Source organism: Aedes aegypti, chromosome 2, assembly GCF_002204515.2.
Source record: "Aedes aegypti strain LVP_AGWG chromosome 2, AaegL5.0 Primary Assembly, whole genome shotgun sequence".
NCBI classification, from domain to species: Eukaryota; Metazoa; Arthropoda; class Insecta; order Diptera; family Culicidae; genus Aedes; species Aedes aegypti.
The window spans coordinates 388,511,619-388,533,448 of NC_035108.1; the positions used below are offsets into that span (position 1 = coordinate 388,511,619).

Sequence of the window (21,830 nt, forward strand, 5' to 3'; positions counted from 1 at the left end):
GCGCTACTGTGCTCACCGCTCAGTGGACTGAGTCCCACAGATCGCTGAGGTTGATGCTCTCGTTAATTACGACAATCTGCTCGTCGGGCTTACGATGGTAGTTTGCTGTTACATCATCTGTAGACAGGCACTGGATATTGAAACGCAACGATTGTCATTTTCTAGAACTCGAAACGGATAATAACCGCACTCGAATTTTGTTTACAACTCCTGAATGTCTAACATCGATGACATCGAAAAAATGTTGGTCGTCTACCAGAACAAGGTCGATTTGGTTGCAAAGTTCGCCGTCAGGGTGTCGCCAGATGTGCTTCCGAATATTCTTGCGTGCAAAGTAGGTGCTACTGATGGTTCACTAAACTTAGGCCATTGTCGTTGGTAACGGAGTGAAGGCTCTCCGTACCAATGATAGAGCGGAAGAAGTCCTCTCTTCCGGCCTGCGTATAAGCATTGCCGATGACAATTTTCTTCACGTCATCGGGTTTGCCGTTTGTCGGAGCAAGCTGAAATTGAAGAACATGTCCCGAAAATAGAATCACTTAAAAAGTTAGTAAAGGATACAAACTCTAGTGGAATTAAATGGTATAGTACTAAATTTGGTTTTACATTTACTTATGGTTATCAAATTTGTACCCGATCTAATCCTTCATGCATTCAGAATAGTACTTAAATTTTATGTATGATATTGTAGTTTGCATTGAATTGCACTCTTCAATTTTGGTTAAATCAGTTATTTCAACATGCCAACATATTTTGACTAAGATGATTGTTTAACCCAGCAGTATCTTTGGCAAAATTGTTACACTTTATGTGGACTACATATTGACATTGAGGCCCAAGTAAAATTAGAACAAATGTCAAACAGTTTTGTTAAAAATAATCGAAAATTCAAGAGAAGTAAAAACACACATCTGATTTATTTTGCAAATGAAAAGGCTGTTTTTTTTCCAATTCACCGATTATTTAGAAGAAAACTGCTTTTCAGTTTTGACATTTGCAGTTGTAGTAGATTTGTTCTATGAAGTGATTCTTTGTTTAATTTTCAACAACTTTGTCGAAGACTGGCTACCTTGTAAGTCTACTGAAGCCCCTGCATTTTCTATGGCGATTTCAATGATGCAGGGTAGGGAAAAACTAATATTGTGCTCATAACTTTTCTATTTTGAATTCTACCAATATTACGTCTTTTACAGAGTTTGAGAAAAAATTAAAACGCGCATTTTGATGAAAAAATTGAGTGATCTATGCATTCGTTTAAGAGATATGATTTTTGTTTAAAAAATCAAAAGGGCAGCAATAGACTTAAAAGGTTTGTGTTTTCGGCAACGTTGTACAAAATTGAACAAAGAACACTTCAAAACGCTAACTTGAAAAGCATAAAAGTTGGCAAAACTATTTCAAGACAGAGAAACTTTTGTTCTAAGAAATTATCTTAACAGTCAAAATATTTTTTTCCTCCTAATTCTATGGTTTAATGTGCTCTGCGATTAAAAATGAGAATCTATTGAAGAAACTGATTAACTATTAAAACCATTCTTCAGTGGTTTTGTCAGATAGTCGAGGATAGCAGCTAATCCTCATTATTAACCGCCAGATCACCTTTGTCTAGAACTACGTCGAGAGTGTATTGATCGAATGAAATATTGAAACCAGTTTTACCAGTTAACTGCAGTGTTCGGTATCCGGTTGCGTTTACAAACTATTTGATTCCAAGGGTTCATGAGGTCTATAGAGGTTTCCAGGATAACCTGAGGGATTAGTTTCTGAGAGAATTCACAAGTACACAAAAAAGGTTTTCGGAGGGGAACCAAGAGATTCACGAACCGATCAAAAAAATTATCATGGGTTTCCGAGAAATTTCCAAGAGATTTCCTGGGTTTCTAGTGAGGTCCATGAAATTTCTAATAAGTTCATAGTGATTACACCCTATTCTGTTTTTGCACGGGGGATGCGTACCGTGCAAAAAAAGTTTTCAGTTCAAAATTTCAAAAACCGTGCAAAAAAAGTAACATTCTCGGCGTTTCATGCAAAAATAAGGTTTTGGCGGAAAAAATGTATGGAAACTTTTTTTGCACGGCCGTGTAAAAAAATCCGTGCAAAAACAGAATCGGGTGTACTGAGAAGATCCATTCTAGCAGAATCCATTATTTTCAAATAAAGTTTTCAAGTTTCCCAAAAGCTCCCAAAGTAACTACAGTGGTTCCATTAGTGTTTCTAAGATATTCCCAGAGGTACTAAAAGCGTTTTTGAATGTTCTCACAGGGATCCTACAGGTTTTCAACCCTCAATTATAATTGAGAACATCTTAGGTTATGCTCTTTGGGAGCCCTTAGTAATCTTTTGGAATCCCTCGATAGTCTTTGAGGAACCGTTTGAAAAGCTTTTGGAACCCCTACATTTTCATATCAAAATTCGGAAATATTCGATTTTTGTTTGCATTTGTCTCGTAGTGGATAACATTCATCAAATCCGATCAAATTGAAATGAAAAGTTTTGAACTTGGTCCCTTCTGATTCAATGCCGACGAAATAGTAGTTTACTTTAGTAGGTTCAATTAATAAGTGTTACGTAAGAGTTGCGAAATCATTGTGTAATTAGTCATTATGCAACTGAAATCAATCGTTTCATGACTCTTACGACACTGTATAATACAGCTAGAAATTCCGTGTACCATTTTGTTCCATATCGACATGGATATAATAGTTCACGCAACAACTAGCAAAATAAAGATTTTTACAGCGCGGGTGGCCTTTTATAATCATTATTATAACAACATTATTATAATAACGACGAGCCATATCTACATTATGGCGATTCAAATTTAAAAAAATGTTTGATAATACAATCTTCCATATGCTCCTTACCATCTCTACCATAAAAATGGTGTTCTGTGAAATTTTAAGCTTTCTTCTTCTTCTTGGCATTACGTCCCCACTGGGACAGAGCCTGCTTCTCAGCTTAGTGTTCTTATGAGCATTTCCGCAGTTATTAACTGAGAGCTTTCTATGTCAAAGTTGCCCTTTGCGCATTCGTATATCGTGTGGCAGATACGATGATACTATATGCCCAGGAAAGTCAAGGAAATTTCCATTACGGTCGGACGGGGCTACTTTTGATTCCAGGGGTTACTTTGGACACTCACCTTTTGTATTTATTATCAGCGTAAATATTAATATGAACAATTTTGTGTCTTCAGCACTTTTATCAACCAATGTATGCTCTACCATTAGGCATGATTATTTTTTGGAACAACATCAACAGTAACAGGATAAACAAGAAAACATTTCAAAAAAGTCCGAATAAATATTCACAAGGTATAAAACATTGGCCATGCAAACATTGTTTGAATTTTACCCATGTCGTGGAAACTTATAGGGAGCATCACAAAACTATCAAATCATCATGTTTCATGAAAATCTTGTGATTTGTTTTGCTTAAAATTGTTTTTTTATTAAAACAACTGATCAAAGGTCTTATTTTTACGAGTTTTATTTTATTATAATGTTATGGTTTATATATTACGCAACATAAAAAGAATAAAATGAATGTTTGTAAATGTGAATAGACATAAAACACATATATTCCAATACGTACCAATGACAAGTTCACAACATAATCTCTAAAAAAATATTTTCCGTCATATTTTACATGAATTTGCAGTACTAAATAATTGCATCCTTCAAATACTTAAAATAAACTGCTCTTAAGCCAGCTCTAAACTGCTAAGAAGCTAAAAGCATATTACAAAAGCAAACTTACTTCTTTACGATCTTGCAAAACTTTACTTCATAGATTGCGTTTTTATTGAAAATTACTTACTGGTATTAAATTAGTTACTGGTATTAATGTGATCCATATCGTTCATATAACAGTAAGAATAGAAAAAAAACAGTTTTCGTAAAAAAAAAACTCATTAATCACCGCAGTACCTAGTAGTACATCGTTCGTTTATGTCAACTTAAAAATCAAGCATTCGTAACTGATTGTTCCTTCTAAGAGGAAGTTGCAAGTTTAAGTTTCATACTTCAAACTGAGAATAGTGAATGGCATGTTTCGTTGAAATTTGTAATATATATGTGCAATTGTTTCTAGCTTTTTTTTTCTAAATTATGATTATCAATGGGAAACGTTCAATAACATCACAGTGGACGATAATCTATAGAATCAGTTTGAAAGTTATGAGGAAAAATCATTTCATTATCAAATTGTGAAAATGTCCAAAGTAGCCCCTTTTTTGTCTTGAAGGACACACTTTTTTCGCTATTTAAGCATTTTTGTTATTCCGTGATGGATTTGCCTCATATTTTGCACATTTGTTACGTACATATACAACTTAAATATAGGCAAGAATTATCAATATCTATCAATAATTCTAATAGTTACAAATCCTCAAAATTAAAAAATGTGGAAATAATGTCAAAAGAAGCCCCGTTTGACGGTACGGAAAGACCCTGGACCGACCGGGAATCGAATCTGGACACCTTCAGCATGGCTTTGCTTTGTAGCCCCGATCTTAAACACTCGGATGAGGAAGGCCCTAGCAGTTATGAAACCGGATTGATAATATGCTAGGACAAGCGTTTCATACAAAAAACGCAACAGAAGAGATTAATGTGACTCAGTTATTGATTAAAGAGAAAGTAAACTTGATTAAAGAGAAAGAGTCTTGTAGTCAACCTTACGACCTGCCTGACGAACCAAAGAAATCAACATCATCAGCTTCAACGATAGCCTTACTTCTGGAATATATCAGCCTTTATCTCAGGCCTGCCCAACTTTTTTGGCTCTTTTTTGACATAGATTGTTGCCGCGTTTGCAATTATAGTCCGATCTGAGAAATTTGATTCTCAAATGAAAGCTTGATATTATATTGATTGATTTGCACGATACACCATACTGAGGGGTGAACCCTAACTATTGCACGATGACTTGAATGACTGTTTCATTGATTTTGAATTGTTTTCAGATTTTTCCACTAAAAATTCGTGAGTGCTCTTCAAAGAATATAAGATAATGTATAAGATTATGGAGTTTGGAATTGAAGTGGGCAAACGGGAGCATCACCAAAAGCAGCTTGAGACGTTACTGTGAGGTGTTGGTTTTCGCTATGCCTACTTGATTGCCTATTACGATTGGGTGTCATTGTCACATTCTTTGGCTAGTAGGTTGTCGCTATGAGAGCTAAGAAAACGCCACTGAAAGCATAGGGTTACAACAATGCTGATCAAAACCACACAAAGATTACGATTCTAATGACACCTTGTTTTAAAATTTTGGTCGATCCAATGCTGAGGAAATTAGCTATGTTTTTTGAAAAATGTCACAACTTTAAGTAAAAATGTGAATTACATAACTCAAATAATGTTTTTGGAAAAATACATACGAAATAAGAATAATTATTTGCCTTTCGAATGCGGCTTAGATAGTTTCAATTGTAATTACAGAGATATGGACTGAACACTTTTGTATGTTTTTAGGGGGTAAACCCACTCTTATGCACGGGAGTGTATCTTAAAGACATCCAAGTTCAGCAAAACAGATTTGTTAAAGCAATATTCAAATTGGATTACCTGCACTCAACAAGTCAGCACCACTGAGCATAATGTTCTGCCAATACATGCGAACAGCTAATAATGTTTAAAATCTTAAACAATTTTAATCTGCATCATAACTGGAACTTTAATGCTGCTGCACATCACGATCAGACTCGATACGCTCATATGCTGCAACAAACTGGCTTTAGAACGGAAGTTTACAAAACTTAGGGCCGGCAACATACAACCGATTACCAGAAGCAATCAAGAGTGCTTAAACGAATCAACAATTTAGGCGTTACTTAACATTTCATATAAAATCTAATATTGACAAGTTCGTTGTTCGATAGTATTTTTCTCTTATTATCTCTTTACTGAAGCCAAAATTGTAACTCAACTAATTTAACCAGCTATTTCAATAAGCTCTAACGTTTCTTTTAAAGAGCGCTAGTTCAATAGGGATTGCATGTATAATTATTATAGATATGTAAAATGAGTTAAAAGAAAATAATAAAAATAATTGTTTTGAAATGTCTTAAAAATGCTTTGTAATGATTAATTATACAACTTATAAACACTTCCCTAAAAGTAATTACGCAATTTAAAGAAGATAAGTTTCGTGACAGAATGGCATGGTAAAAAAACTTATAACGGTGAGAAATTGCAAAAAAAAGCATATCACATACCCATACTTAGTGCCGCGAACTGCGATAGAGATCAGTACCAGTGAAGTGCGTGATGTATATGCTTACTGCTTACCCTGCCCGAAACTCTCGGAAAACATAAACAAAAACAATACTTTAGCCCGGTTTAAACACAGAGATGAAGGAACGCACTCGAAGGTTTGTTTTGGGAGGGATTTGGCCGGTTAGTCGCCTCGCGAAGGTTTACGGTTTCGACAATTCGATCGAGGTCCTCAATGTTGCTGCAGCAACACAAAATAACAATCGACAAATGAGTGGTCGCTTTCAGAGTGCACCTGAATGCTTAGTCACCGTTGTACCGAGCGTAATCCATTTCCGAAACAGCGCTCAACCGATTGCAGGTGACCGAAAGACAGACGGCAGGCGGCAAGCGGTCGATCATAGCGGTAACTCTTACATAAGGGTGTGAGGTCGATCGCTGAACTTCTAGCACATGGTGGCCAGTGCTGGTTGCGATATACGCTAGCTGATTTGGAACACGCGATGAAGACCGTGCGAAAATAGACAAAGCTGTGAGTTTGGTTATAGATAGCACAGGCAGCGGTTCCCGAAAAAAAACTAGGTATCGAATAAACGGTACTTGTTAGTGGAGCTCTAACGTGCGGGGAGATAATCGCCAAACCAAACCCGCGTATGGGAATTAGTTTTATTTGCATCGCTAGCTGGCTGTTGTTTCAGTGATGAGTTCGGTGATTTGCGTGGTAGAACTTCGTTCTATGACGAAGGAAATCAGATAAGATTGATTGATTTTGGCTGCGCTTCGTGATTTCAGTTTCGTGTTGGCATACAAATAAAAAATGGTGGGATTTATGTGATTTAATACCTTTTGTCATTTTCCTAAACTCAATGGGGTATCTATCATCTGTTATATCTTTGTCATATACCAAAACGAATCCTCCCCCTTATCCAAACTACCAGTGTTTACTTGTGGAAATGCAGAGGACTCTTTGGCTTTCATAAATCAAATAACACGTCAACATTTCCCTCCCACATCCAAATTGACTCGCATTCGGACGCAGCCGGCGCCGTTATTGTGTGTTATAATAATGAGAGCACCTTATACATTGAAAATGCAACTGATCACTGTGTAATTACAGCTGCTTTGCAATCAATCATGCATATACTTTGTTAATGTCCTATATCATTGACTTAAAGAAAAACTAGTATCGTCAATGTCATTCATTGTTTAAGAGAAGAAAACAGACCAAAGCGTTTGAAAAGCAATTACGCAAATGTACCGCTGCAACTAATTACAAAATTTGCAACAAATACCGACAACGGAACACATGATCAAATATTTTCAAACATTCCGTTTCTGCTACACTTCTGGCCGACAAAAGCAGAAACCCTCCGAAACACTTCCTGTGGCGTTAATTTAATTTAAAAACAACTACCGCACCGCCTCTACCGGGGAGCATCATGTTGTGTCAAACTTGGCCCCAAAAATTTGAACTGAATTTGTTTGAATTCCGTTCTTTTTCTGTTGGTGCGGCGAACTTGAAAACAACGCCGCTTCTTTACTTGCATTTGTGTGTAGTACCTATGGCACTGTAGAGCACCCCTGCTGACAAAAAATGGCAAAACAGTGTTAAAACAAGCAGCCGCACTTACTGCGTCGCTCCATCCCCGCTTTGCACAGTGGTGCCAGCCATAGGACCAAAAAATGGGAAAAATATGTTAGCAGTCCCTTACATTTACTTGGATCAATTATGATCTCAGAATGTAGAAACATGAATTTCATTCACGTTCATGTTAGATATTGAAAGTGAGACCGTGACTTATGAATCTACTCCCTCTGTTTTACAGGTATGACAAAAAATAATGCTACATTCTTTTTGACTTTGAAAGCCAAAAAATCAAGAGAATTCCCAAACAATTTGACATATAGAACATAAACGGAGAGGAATGCAACGCATTTTGACAACTTCTCAAACTAGCAACTCAAACTACAAACTTTCGTGCGCAGCAACATCGTTAAATTTTATCAATTGTTTTTTTTTTTTTTTAATAAATTTAATTATTTGTAGTGTTTTCATATTACAGAAACATCTCACGAAAGTACGAATGAGTTGGATCGCTGAAATACCGGTACTATGAAGTCAAAATCTGCCTGAAATATATTGATCGAGGAATGTCGCACCGAAATATAACTATTTGCGAGGGTTTAAAATAATCACTGTTTCAGTACACCTCTGAGAAAACTGAATAGGCTTTATGGCAATGGGGATGAGACTTTGAAGATAATTTGAAGGAAACAAACAAGAAAATTTATGTAAACTTGACGATAAATGTTGGGTCTCATATATTTTCTCAAAGCTCTTCAAATTTTTGGTATAATGGTTCTTTTAAGTTGGTTTATCATACTTGTGAAACATCTTAGATATCTTTTCGTCTTGTTTGTATCGTATTTCATCAATATTTTTCAACTGCGAATGGTTTTGCAATCCTATTCTCAAAAATAAGTTATTTCAATAATAGTGACCCAATGTCACCCCCTCTATGGGGTGAGATTGGGTCATTTTTCATTCACTTGTAGTGCCGCTGTGAATAAATATTTTTCAATAATTTTTTGAACAGTTGTTAATGTACCATCAAAGTACATACACATCAAATTTGAAGTTTATTGGAGCTAAATTGCGATAGTTATTCAATAAACAAATCGTACATATGCCTTTTTGACCCATTGTCACCCCCAACGACGGAACCTAATTTTGGTATTCGATAGCAATTGAGGACTGCTGGAGGTATTTAACAACTGTTGAAAAATTTCACTTTTATATGAAAATCCATCATGTATTATCAACGACCCCAACCCCACCCCCCATCCCACCATTTTAGCACCCATGACCCAATTTTGTCTACCAACACATTTAGCATAATTTTTGTCCGATTTTGTCACCCTATAATTTATATATATGTTTTAATCAGACTAAACACGTCTATACTAGCAATATTTGGTGCATAAAATCAATTATGACCTTGGCCACGTCTATACAATCATCTAAAGACCGAAATTTTGAAATTTGAAATTTTTAATAATTGTTTAATAAACTGATTAATGTTACCTTGGATTACGGTACATCGAAAATGGAAGTAAAAAATAGTTTATATTTACAAAATCATAAAACTGAGTCTTTAAGATACAATAAAACTCGAAATCAGTCAAAATTTGTTTTCCAGATTTTAGCTCTTTCCCGATTTTGTCAACCCTAAATGCAGCATGGGGCTGACAAAATCAGGTCATTACTGTATATAAGTAGTAAAATGAACATATGAAACGAATATATATGAAAATATATTGGAAAATGAATTTACAGCAAGCACTGATAAAGTAAATAAAATCTGTTTTTTCAATAGGGTATGATCAAAATGTACATAAAAAAAGCAGATATCCATTTGTTTGCAACTATCAGAAATGAAACTTGAGAATAATGAAATTGTTATTGCAACTTCTTCAATTTCTGTATCTTAATTTTTAACCCGTATCCGCTCAGCAAATAGAAACAAATTTCAAATCATATTTATGTCTAGTTTCTCGATGATGATTAGAATTTTTAGAAATGTCCACCTGTTCGGAGTTATTCCGGTGGGTTACTGGGCCAAATCGGGTAAAAATGACTCCAACTTCCTTTCAAATCAACTTTTACCCAATTTATTAGTATTAGGCTGACTCCAACTCGACTTGTCTTTAAAGGCCATATGAATTCAATGATGATCGAAAAACAAGACCATTCCATTCGAAATAAAACAAAGTTAATTCTAGTTAAATTGTCATATTTGCAGCAATTTGAACTTTTTTAAATTTGCTGGGCGGATACGGGTTAATAAGAACACACGAACAACCAAATATTGAAAAATTAGTTTTGCTACACCAGTTCTTTAATAAACATGTAAAACAAAAATCATCCCATAGTACATTTAGCATAACATTGCCTTGTCTAAAAAATGACTCACTCACTTTCTTGTCAAATTGTCAAAAAATTTATATCAAAATGGAGAATTCATTCGTTAAGATGAACGTTTATTATAGTTATCAGACACCGTTTTTTTATTAAAATTTCACAGATCCGAAACATGTAAGGTACCGTGGGGTAAGTGGATACAGAAAAATCAATAGTCAACTTCATTTTTATGTACAGCTAACGTTAATAATGTAATTCAAACTTTTTTCTGTGGATGACAAATGAAGGACTATTATACATCAAATCGTCAATTATTTTGATTTTTCTGATTGTTATGTATTGAGCATGAGGTACTTGAAAATTTGCGTCAAATGATCAACTTGCTCCACCATGGTGGGGTAAGTGGATCACCTATAAAAAAACTCTATTCTCAAAACAAATGTGATGTAATCATGTATAGTAAGAATGATATTACTGTCATTTTTGTTATAAGTGCTATGTTATATATTTTGATAGCTTTAAAATTAAAAAAAAAAAATATTTTATCAAAATATTATGGGGTTTATTTGTACATTAGTTTACACTTATTCGAACAAAAACAAGCGATGTAACTAGAATATTTTGGAGAACATTCATTCATTTTATACACCTGAGTTATACAAAAGAATTGAGGATTATTTAAACGATGTTTTCGAAAGACACTCGTAGTTTAAAAATATTAATTACATCCACTTTTGTTCAACATACTGAAATCTTTTTATTCTATTTATGGAAATATTTATATCATCTGTCTAGAACAATCGATATGGTCAAAAAAACGTACGATAATATGCTTTTAGCTCGAGAATTTGTATATTTTGCTCTTTTGCATTTCAGCCTAAGAAACCCACGAAAAATTTTGTTAGAAATTTAATTTTCATTTTTTTTTTTTGTACTAGAAAGACTGTACAATACTTTTAGGTGGAATTATTGAAATTTTCTCAAGTCAATTTGGCAAATTCAGGCGAGGAATGAAAAATGTAAAAGGAAAACAACACTGGATGACACTAAAGCTTATTCAAATCCGCGTAAGTAGTCTGCCAATATTCGATAACAATTGTTGATCCACTTACCCCATCCCGCTAAAAAGTGCGGGTAAGTGTACCATGACCAATATATCTGTATTTATTTACAAAAATTACATTTTTGCATTGTGATTCATACAATTAGAACTGAAATCTTCATCATGTGTTGAAAAAACTATTAATTTTCGATTTTAGGCAGAGATACAATGGATTTTTTATCGACTGAAAACAACTTTAAAATGAATTGATTTTTGCAGTCAGCAAGTTTGCTTGTGTTAGTGCACGTGTAGTTTCAGTTTTGCAGTTGTATCAGTGTGTACGTGAGAATATAACCTTAAATTAAGCAAAGGTGTGAAAACATTTGAAATATTAAAGTATTTATTCTTATTACGGACAAATGATCCACTTACCCCACTGCTACACTTCCCCCACGTTACCTTATATGCTTAAACGGAGTGTCAAAATTTAGTACCCATTACAAGCGTTAACTGGAATATGGACGTACGTAACATGGTCGATTTCTCTTCTTCGACTTTATCTTCAGTGAAAAAAGGTGACAAAATGCCAGTGTTTTGGCATTTATTCTCTTCGGGAAGCAAGATTGCATCGCAGCCAAGTGTCCTGAAGTGAAAAACTTCCTACAAACCTGTATTTTATCACCTCTTTCATTGAAGAGAATCGATTATACCACTTGCACCTTTATTTTAGCACATGTAATATGTAATAAATTGTGTAATATTTCAAATTTCGAACATTATTTTTTTTTTGTCAAAAACAGATTGTTTTATCCATTTAGGGTCTTAGAGAGCTATTTGTGATAGTTTGGTGGAATTGGTTCCGGCTCGTTATTATAAAAATATACGCAAACGTAAAACAAATAATCGTTATACCAGTATTAGTACAATGAGCTGCAAATGACTAAAAAAAAGTAAAATTACCAATTAAAATAAGAGTGAATTTTGTTCAATAGTAATAACATCAGGAAAACTCGAACTTGAATACCTAAACGCAATAATAGCGGAACGGCAACGGAAAGCGAAACCGGTTCGCCAGCATGAATCATTACTTGCTTGTCGACTTAGCGTTGGTTCACTTCCATTCGATGATACCTCAGTCAACACGGTGTGGTCCGTTCTGGCTGAACCGGTTCCGCTTCTTCCGTTACTGCTCCGCCATCATAGCGTTTGGGCAATATGTTAAAAAAAAAATTGACAAAATCATCAAAAATCAGCTTTATTATACGGTTGGTATTCTAAAAAAACAGCTTTCAGTCAAAAGTTTTGACACAATGCACGGAATTCGCAGCTTCGTCCTAAATCAATCAGTTGATTTTATCTTTCTCTTGGTACTTTATATACTGACAAACATGATGTCCGATCAGGGATTTATAAATTCTATTCATCAGCGTTGTAGCAAACTGAATAATAAGTTCGCAATTCGGTCAAAGGGCATTCAGCCAAACGACGCTTTGGCATTCGACCAAATCACTGGAAAGCGTTGAATTATTAGTTAAAACCTTTCATGGTATGCTGTTTTATGACAGTCTTATTTCACTTAAAAAAAAACATTAAACCATTAAAGGGGTTTCTGGAAAATTATCCATTGGTTTTGATTTCTGGAGGAGGAAAAACATGTAGGGCTATCAGGGTATTGAATTGAGAAATGTCCTGAAGAGCACTCATCAAATAAAATTCTGCCGTTGAAATTACTTTGAGAATTATTCCATGACCGATGTTTGGCATTAATATTCAATTTTCGCAAGTCAGTTTGGAGCAAATTAACTTGCTGTCCAGAGCATTGAAAAGGCAAATAGGCAGCTATGAAAGTATATTTACCAAGCTGTGTTTCAACTGAAACACCTAAAGTTTCAAAGACTTTAGTTTCAAATGACGACAACAGTTGATGTTTTATACGTCTATGAATGATGATTGCAACTCCCCCACATGCCCCATTAAGTCGATCATTACGATAAACAAAAAAGTTAGGATCTCTTTTGAGTTTAGATCCAGGTTTTAAATACGTTTCGGTAATAACTGCTATATGCACGTTATTAACTGTAAGAAAATAGAAATTATTGCATGATACTAGGTTATACCAGCAATTGTAGCGTGGGTTGAAATACTTGAATTGTATAATTAAACCCGACGCCGATACGAATGCCACCTTTTAGTGTAAAGTGTTGTGAATAACAAACAAACCATAACTGAACAGGTTTTGACAAATAATTCGATAAAACTAACACAAACTGTTTCGAAACGTCTCTCGAAGGCTTTTAATAGCGAAAACAATATGTTTTTTACAAGAAACTTTGATCAAACAGGATTAAATATTTCTAAGTAAAGGTAACGACATATCCTTTTTTCATAAGCTATTGTATAATATGGTTTATGACCAGTTCGATGGAACAAATGAACCCATTGTGCACTGCGACCCCGGTCCCAGCCCCCGGCACTCAATTTTCGGTACTTTGTGTACTTACAGTTAGCTGAGGGTTTGCGGTTTGACGGTACTGGCGGCATCCGGGGCTAATGTCAATGTCTTTCTTCCTCCCTGCTGTTGGCACCTTACTCTTACGAATGAATATCCAATGTGCGTTGACAACGAAAGCGATCGATCGAGGGGTCTATCGTCTTTCCGCTTTGGAACAGGAATCGTCGTCTTCTGGGACGACGACTAACCTGGATGGCGCTACGCAAGTTTACGGTTAATTTTCTTCACTTTGTACCTCGCCGGAACTTTCCTATTTAAGCTCGTTTGTGCATCTATTAACTCTCTCAACCGACTCGTTATATACACCTAACTATCTGCTTTGTACGCTAATGATTGTTAATTTTTTGGCGTAAAACGCACTACTGTTCACTACACTTTCGGCTCACGCTTTATCACAAAATTTCTAACCATTTCTTTCATTCGACCGGGTGCCAAAGCCAAGCAGCCACTTTTCAAGGGGATTAGTGCTGCAGTAACTTGTTTATCTGCCCTGGAGGCCGGAACGAAACCTGGAACGTAAACAGAGAAAAGAAGAGGGATTTGAGTGAGCAAAAGAGTGCAGACAAACGTGTTAGAGTTAGTGCATTCGAGGGCCCTCCACCCCATCATCACCCAAGCGCGCGCGAACTCGCTGCCTCCGGAGGGAGAAAAAGTGTACATAAATTGACGGACCAAAAGTGGGTTACTTTTACTCTTCGCGTCATCACCGTCATCATCATCATCATCCAGCATCATCGCCGGTGTGTGTTTGGATTATTGTGCGTGCTCTGAGCGCTCACGAGGCGAGCTGTTGCTACTTTTTGGCCCTGGAGGCAATCCGAGCCAGGTGTGAATGGGAGTAAATATGGGGGACGACTGGCAAAACATCTGTGTCCATTTCAGGCACCGCAGGGGGTGTGGGAGGCTTTGGATGTTACTGTAGAATAAAAGTGGTTGTTGAAATGGGAACAAATATTGGTTGGCGTATCAGTCTAATTAAATCAACAATTTTGAATTTCCATTCTCGAATACAGGTTAACAGTAATGATACAGGTGACGATCTAAAACATTCTACATCCAAATTAATGAGAAACTATTGGAACAGTTGCCCTACTTTGTAGTTGCCGATTCAATCAAACTCATATGTCACATTCCGTGTTTGCAATTATTAAATTTTGATGACATCTTGTTTTAAGCTAAACAATAACATCTTGTAATTAAATATTGGCTTGGTAATATGGTTAGCTTTTCAGTAAACTAATTAATTGTTTAATTTTGTGGAACAATCGACTGTATATTTTAATTGTGGAATTTACGGCTAAGCAGTCTTGGAATGATTAAAACGAGTTTTATTTCAACCCAACGTTTCGACACGGGAATTGTGTCTTCCTCAGGGAGCTGTAATTTGTTCAATTGTTAATAGTGTTTTACAAATTTGTGTTATTTGACTTACATTAATTTGTCGTTTAATGTCTAGTGTTTGGTCTAACTTTAACTGTCCTATGTTTAAATCGTCGTTGGTATTACTAGTATTACTATTTTATAATTTTTGGACAAGTAATAACGAACAATATCCATCTCACAGCATGTACCAACGACGATTTAAACATAGGACAGTTAAAGTTAGACCAAACACTAGACATTAAACGACAAACTAATGTAAGTCAAATAACACAAATTTGTAAAACACTATTAACAATTGAACAAATTACAGCTCCCCTGAGGAAGACACAATCCCCGTGTCGAAACAATGGGTTGAAATAAAACTCGTTTTAATCATTCCAAGACTGTTTAGCCGTAAATTCCACAATTATTTGTATATTTAACATCGACTTCTTCTTCTTGGTATTACGTCCCACTGAGACAGAGCCTGCTTCTCAGCTTAGTGTTCAATGAGTACTTCCACAGATATTGACTGAGAGCTTTCTTTGCCAAAATTGCCATTTTCGCATTCGTATATCGTGTGTCAGGTACGATGGAACTCTATGCCCAGGGAAGTCAAGGAGATTTCCGTTATGAAAAGATTCTGGATCGAACGGGAATGGAACCCAGACCCCTTCAGCACAGCTTTGCTTTGTAGCCGCAGACTCTATTCACTTGGCTAAGGAACGCCCCATTTTATACGTATAGATATACGATTATCTGTATTTTACAGATTTTGACTAAGAATCTGTATATACTGATTACAGTTTTTTTTGAGCTAAAACAGATTCTGTACACAGAATTCTGCATAAAATATACAGATTTATACAGAGTTTTAGGAAAAAAACAAATATATATATATATATTTTTAAAAACCTGAATCTAATGTTAATTTCATATTGTAGCTAAAAACCTGTATAATAAAAAAAATATTGTAGCTACAAATTATTGGTGTTCTTTTGTGTAGTTCTCATTTCTGCTTCAAGTTTTTAGGGAAACAGGTTTAAATATAGATATGTTGCTCCAGGATACAAAAATACAGATAGTTCAAAGGAAAATACAGATTTAAATATTTCAAACATGGTTACATCACTATTGTTTGAAATTTAGGCAAATTTTTGAGCAAAACCAAATATGCTAAATAACACATTTTCTTCCAACACTGCTTAGATGCACAATAAAATTATAGATTGGCATGATTTGACTGGGGATCTGATTTATGGCGATACCAGCGGAAAGTTCCTAGCGAGTTTGAATGGAATCTTATGAAGTGATCATAAATCCTCCAAGGGTCTCCTTTATGAATCTTGTCAGTAATATACCAAAATAGCATTCAGTAGTACCGTACGACGGGTTGTGAACACATGAACACATGAAAATCCACAACCAAAGCACTATTTTACATAATTGCAGTTGGAATTGGATTGGAGAATTTTGATAAAGCACAAAGATCAGAGTTTATACACTAAATTACAGAATTTTAAGAAAAAAAAACCGGCCTACAAAAGTATATTAAGTTGAAACCAACATGACAAACACCATTAAAAGTATAAGAATTTGTTTAAAATTCTATTTCTAAAGAGATATCGTACTTCATCCGATCCTACAACAGATTTAGTGAGCGTTTCCAAATTTATAAAATCTCATTAATTGACAAATATAACTCTGACACGAAGAAACATTACTTTTGCATTCGTTGCATTTAACTGGTTGTGAGTATTGCACTATGAAATTAACCCACGTTATCAAAGATACTCAGTAATCAATACCTAAATTAAGTATTAATATAATATTGAAAAATATGTTAAAACAATGTAAAATAACTCATTGAGACATACGAATGTTATTGAGGACTGCTATTTAGTTTAACTTAGCTTAGCTTAGACTGACTACACATATCAATGATTGCTATTCCGTGATTGACCGAAGTCAGTAAAGATGCACAAAGAATCAACTAGAAGTTCGGATTGGGGAAGGAATGTTTGTGTGTAACCTCTGCTACTTGATGACCATGTTTGCCTCTGCATCTCCACAAAGGTTAATGGGAAGGATCGTTGGGTCACAGGGTTCACTTTGAACGAATTCCATCCAGAATGAGTCGAAAAAAATAAAAATCGTGCTCGATAGTCTTCGAATTGGATTAAACTTTGCACAAGTTTTTGGTATGGTAGAATAAGTGTTTTCCATAGAAAAAATTATCATTTTGACTCATGCGTAACTTTTGAAAATGGCCTATGAACTTTTGCATGCAACTTATTTGAAAAATACTAACTCCGAAACTGTTGATTTTAGAGAAAAATGTTCTATTAAGAAGTTGTAGTGAACCGTTTGTACTATAAGAAAAAAATATACACTGAAAAAATATTTTACTCATTTTCATTAAAAAATCAAAAATAAAACTTAAATTTTAAATTACACAAAAACCCCACTTTTAATATTTTTTAAATTTTCACCATAGAATCTTGATAGTAAACAGATGTTGGGAACAAAGTTTCATGATGGAGAAATTTTTAATAAAAAAGTTTTTCTGAGAACAACTTTTGGTCGATTTTCAGAATTTTGATTTCTTGTCAAAATAAATACGTTCTGATGATACGGTAGGTATCTCGAAGTGATTCTAAGCCATGATGATTATATGAATAATTTCTCTAGAAGTAGCCAGGGTGGAACAAAAATATCCTGTTGCAAAATTAATTTGAAACCCGTGAAGAATGGAAATTCAGCTGATATCTTACAGATTCGATGTCCCAGAGTACCAACAAAAGCAAAAAACTTTAACCATGAATGACGAATTGCACGTAAAATCCGTTGTTAAGGTTTCAAAAGAGTCCACTAATGTTTTGGCCTGTATTGGCATCATCAAAACGTGTGTAGGAATAATATGAGAAAAATAATGTCAATTTCGAACCAAAGGATTTAATCCTCCAAACAGCTCAGGAATAGAACCTATCGAAACATATTGGACTATTATTAAGCAAACATCCCAAAATAGTCAAAACAGGTTATGAGTTGAAGGAACCATGTCGGTTATAATTGTACACAACTTCATGAGGGGTCTTGAAGGAAAAAATATAACTTTTGGAATTGAATTTTAATCTTAATACAGTGAACATGGCAAAACCTAGCTAAGATGTTTTTTTTTATACTGTGAAAATTTGAAGGCAATTGGTTAGCAGACGAATTTTTTGGCGAATCTTTTTGTATGTTATGATTTTAACGTTGACAAACTTTAATCACCAGTTTGGTTTTTGCAGGATATGCTGAGATATTATTTGAAGTTTTTTACCTCTTATGCAGGACTCTTTCATACCTCATTCAGGTTGTAGGCGTTTGAAATTATCACTTCGCCTTGCCACCAAGCGGGCTGTTGAAAGAAACGATGAAGTCTTCGCTAGAAAATGACTGATAAGTTTTATCTCGTTTTCTCTATTATTCCGGAGGCTTTCCTAAACTTTTTTCACACAAACACATCGGAACTCTGGACGAATGTAATTATGAAAGAATCATGTAAATCCACTCACCCGTTCTCAAGCCATTTCGTGACACACATTTTTTTATAGGAGGAGATCCCTCAGTACCAGACAGCACTCAATGCCAGACAATGTCGAAAAATTGATAAATAATCATCCAATTCTTCTTCTTCTTTTTTATGGCATAACGTCCTGACATGGACGAAGCCTGCTTCTCAGGTTAGGTTCTTTGCCAAAGTTGCCATTTTCGCATTGGTATATCGTGCGGCAGGTATGATGATACTCTATGCCCAGGGAAGTCAAGAAAATGTCCATTACGAAAAGATTCTGGACCGACCGGGAATTGAACCCAGACACCTTCAGCATGGCTTTGCTTCGTAGCCGCGGACTCTAACCGCTCGGCTAAGGAAGGCCCCGATCCAATTAAAATGGTGTATTAGAAGAAAAGGAAGCTATTAACTTAAGGGGAGTAATGTTTGCTTAGAATAACACATCCTTGAAATATGCATGCCTTTTTAAAAAAGTAAAGGTTGAGCCTAATTAGTAATTATTTTAAATATGGCAAAATAATTTGGATCACATCGAATATATATATAGCATGATCGAATATAACCATTATTTGAAAGTATGAATGTATGTTGTACCATATTTAAACTAAATATGGTCAAGCAACAATTTTGGTTTAGCACCTCTTGTCCCCCAGTTTCAGACAGCCTGATTTGTTACATGATATGTTTGTGGCTTTCGCACCAGTGTCTCAAAATACATTAATTTTTCATGGATTTCATCGATCATGATATCAAAGATGTAATAGAAATAAGAAGAAAGAAAATTCATAATAACACGTAAAATGTGTTGCTTTGCATCATATATGAAAGAGGATTTTTGAAGACCAGCTTGCAGACTTAGTAAAGCTCAAATTACTTTTATGAAGGTTGCCAATGCATTGAATTGACTATAACATACTATGCCTGGAGTAAAAACATTCAATGATGTACAAATTTTCAGAATTCGAGGCATTTACAGATCGTGTTCGGTTTCGGGAGCCACCTTTTATGAAAGGTCGATTTGGTACTAAAATACATCATCAAAATAAAATGTCAAAATTTATATTAATATTTTCAAATTAATTTTTGTACGTTACAAAAATGATAATATTTATCATAAATGGACACCGAGACCGCATAAAATCAATAGTTTTTGAATAACGATTGAAGACGCTTAGGTGTCCGGTACTAGGGGATCTCCTTCTATAGATGGAATACCGTGATGCATCAATACCCGGACACTTAAGACGGAACAAATGTTTGCAGTCCATTTTGAATATATTTCTTACGGAATTAAGCAAAGTCTTTTTACTTAACGGACAGTTTAATGTTTAATCTTAGTAAACATGATAAATTTTTCGAAGAAATTTTAGATTTTGCTATAGAAATAGTAAAAATTAGGAAGCATTTCTTGTCTTTAAATCCGGACACCTGAGCCAAGCAGCCTTAGAAAAAATATTTCTAAAATATACAGTATGGCCCATAAAAAAATGCGAAAATCGTCATATCATGTTTTATGGTAGTTTTACATAGAAAATGTGAATGAAACATAAATATTATTCATTACTTGTATTGTTTAATCTATTTAGACTCAGTTTTTTGTTTTGGACATGATTTTTATATGTTACTTTCATATTACCAGAGAGGAATTGGAAGCATACCTCCAAATTTTATCATACGGACGTCGAGTTCAATATCTGTGTGATGAAAGCTTCTAAAACACCAACGATGGCGTGAGATTCTTCCCAGGCCTTGTCTCCAGCATACGCCCATATCAAATGATAGAATTAATTCATACCTGGGTCTTGACTCAAAAATATTTTCGGTAGACTTAAAAATATTTTCGAAAAAACGGCTCATTTTGGAGAGCTTCGATTGAACCTTCATATAAGTGTGATAAGCAGCTCCTAGAGCTAGTATTGATAAAGTTGCCTCTAACCGAAGGAACGAATTTCATCCTCAAAAATCTGTAATGTGCCTCCGTATTTATTTTTATTCAACTCCAATAAAAAAATAAAGGCATATCAAACCTATAAGACACAAATGCCCTCAAAACTATGACCCTGGCAAAATATTTCACTGTGATCATGAAAAACACGTTCTCTAAGAACTCCTCCATCCTCTGATACCAAATAAACAAAAATTTTCAACAAAAAAGTGTGATTTTTGCAGATGAAAAGTTTATCACCAAAGTATACGACAATCAGACGTTAATTTTAGCTTTGGGCGGACAAAACCTTTGAACTTATTTGTTTTATTACATTATTTAGGACAGTAAGAAAAATATGACAAAAAATGTCCTGGATAGCGAAGTTATGCCAGCATATACTACAATAATCAGAAATTACATTCACTAGCAAAACAATGAAAATAACGCTTGTGGATGGTATATTCACGTTCAAACAATTTTCGCAATTTTTTATTGGTCCTGCTGTATATGGGATGCACTGTACGTTGCAGTACGTATACGTCAAACGAAAACTTTAATCCAGATCATGTATGGAAAATATTCAAACTGAGAAGAAACAATTTTTCCTCGAAAATCGTGTTGGTTGTATAGACTACCTGATCTAGTTTTCAGTCATATTTTTAACTTTGGTTGTCAAATTAGGTATGCGGCAGTTACAATTTAAATTAAAATCAATAGGGTCCAAAAGCCCTGTCTCAGTTCTAGAACCAAAGGCTTAAGTTTAGGGCAGAAACACTTGTTTACTAAATTTTTAAATGATTTTCATTTGTTTAAGTCCATGAATAACATTTGTTATGGTTTTTAAGATTTTGTCACACTCCTTGGTTTAAACACAAATTTTGGGTATATTTAGTTTTCCGTGTCCCTTCCGCTGTGTCACAAAAAAATGGTCTTCCGCATGTTGTAGGTTTAGCAAAGTTATATTGGAGAACGCATTTGAAAATTTGCTAACACATCCAGAATCTTAAAAGTAGATTGGAGTACCTTGTACCGTAAAACGGGGCATCTTTGATAGTTTTTTTCGAAGATAAATTGAATATTTATGCATGCTGTTTCAGAGAATAATTATTTCTATTTTTGAAACAAGTACTGGCATCCTAGCTATCGATTGGCTAATGAATCAGTGAAAAGATAAATGAGAAAAAAATGGGTAATCCATAAACCACGTGGTATTTTTTTCAAATTTTCAGGTCTTTTGTACATTATAAAATATCATTTAAATGGACCGTGGTCATTCGTCAGATCCTTC

General features: G+C 34.8%; 1 protein-coding gene across 3 annotated transcripts in view; it reads right to left on the reverse strand.

The window, feature by feature from the left end:
• LOC5564562 overlaps positions 1-21,830 on the reverse strand; it is a 328,377-nt gene that overhangs the window by 291,930 nt on the left and 14,617 nt on the right. For 2 of the 3 annotated variants that reach the window (XM_021846966.1, XM_021846965.1), the window contains exon 2: positions 13,684-14,203. The exons of the other annotated variant lie outside the window; for it this stretch is intronic. The gene's annotated coding sequence lies outside the window, so the exon portion shown is untranslated. The remainder of the gene's footprint in view (positions 1-13,683; positions 14,204-21,830) is intronic. 3 annotated transcript variants of the gene reach the window in all.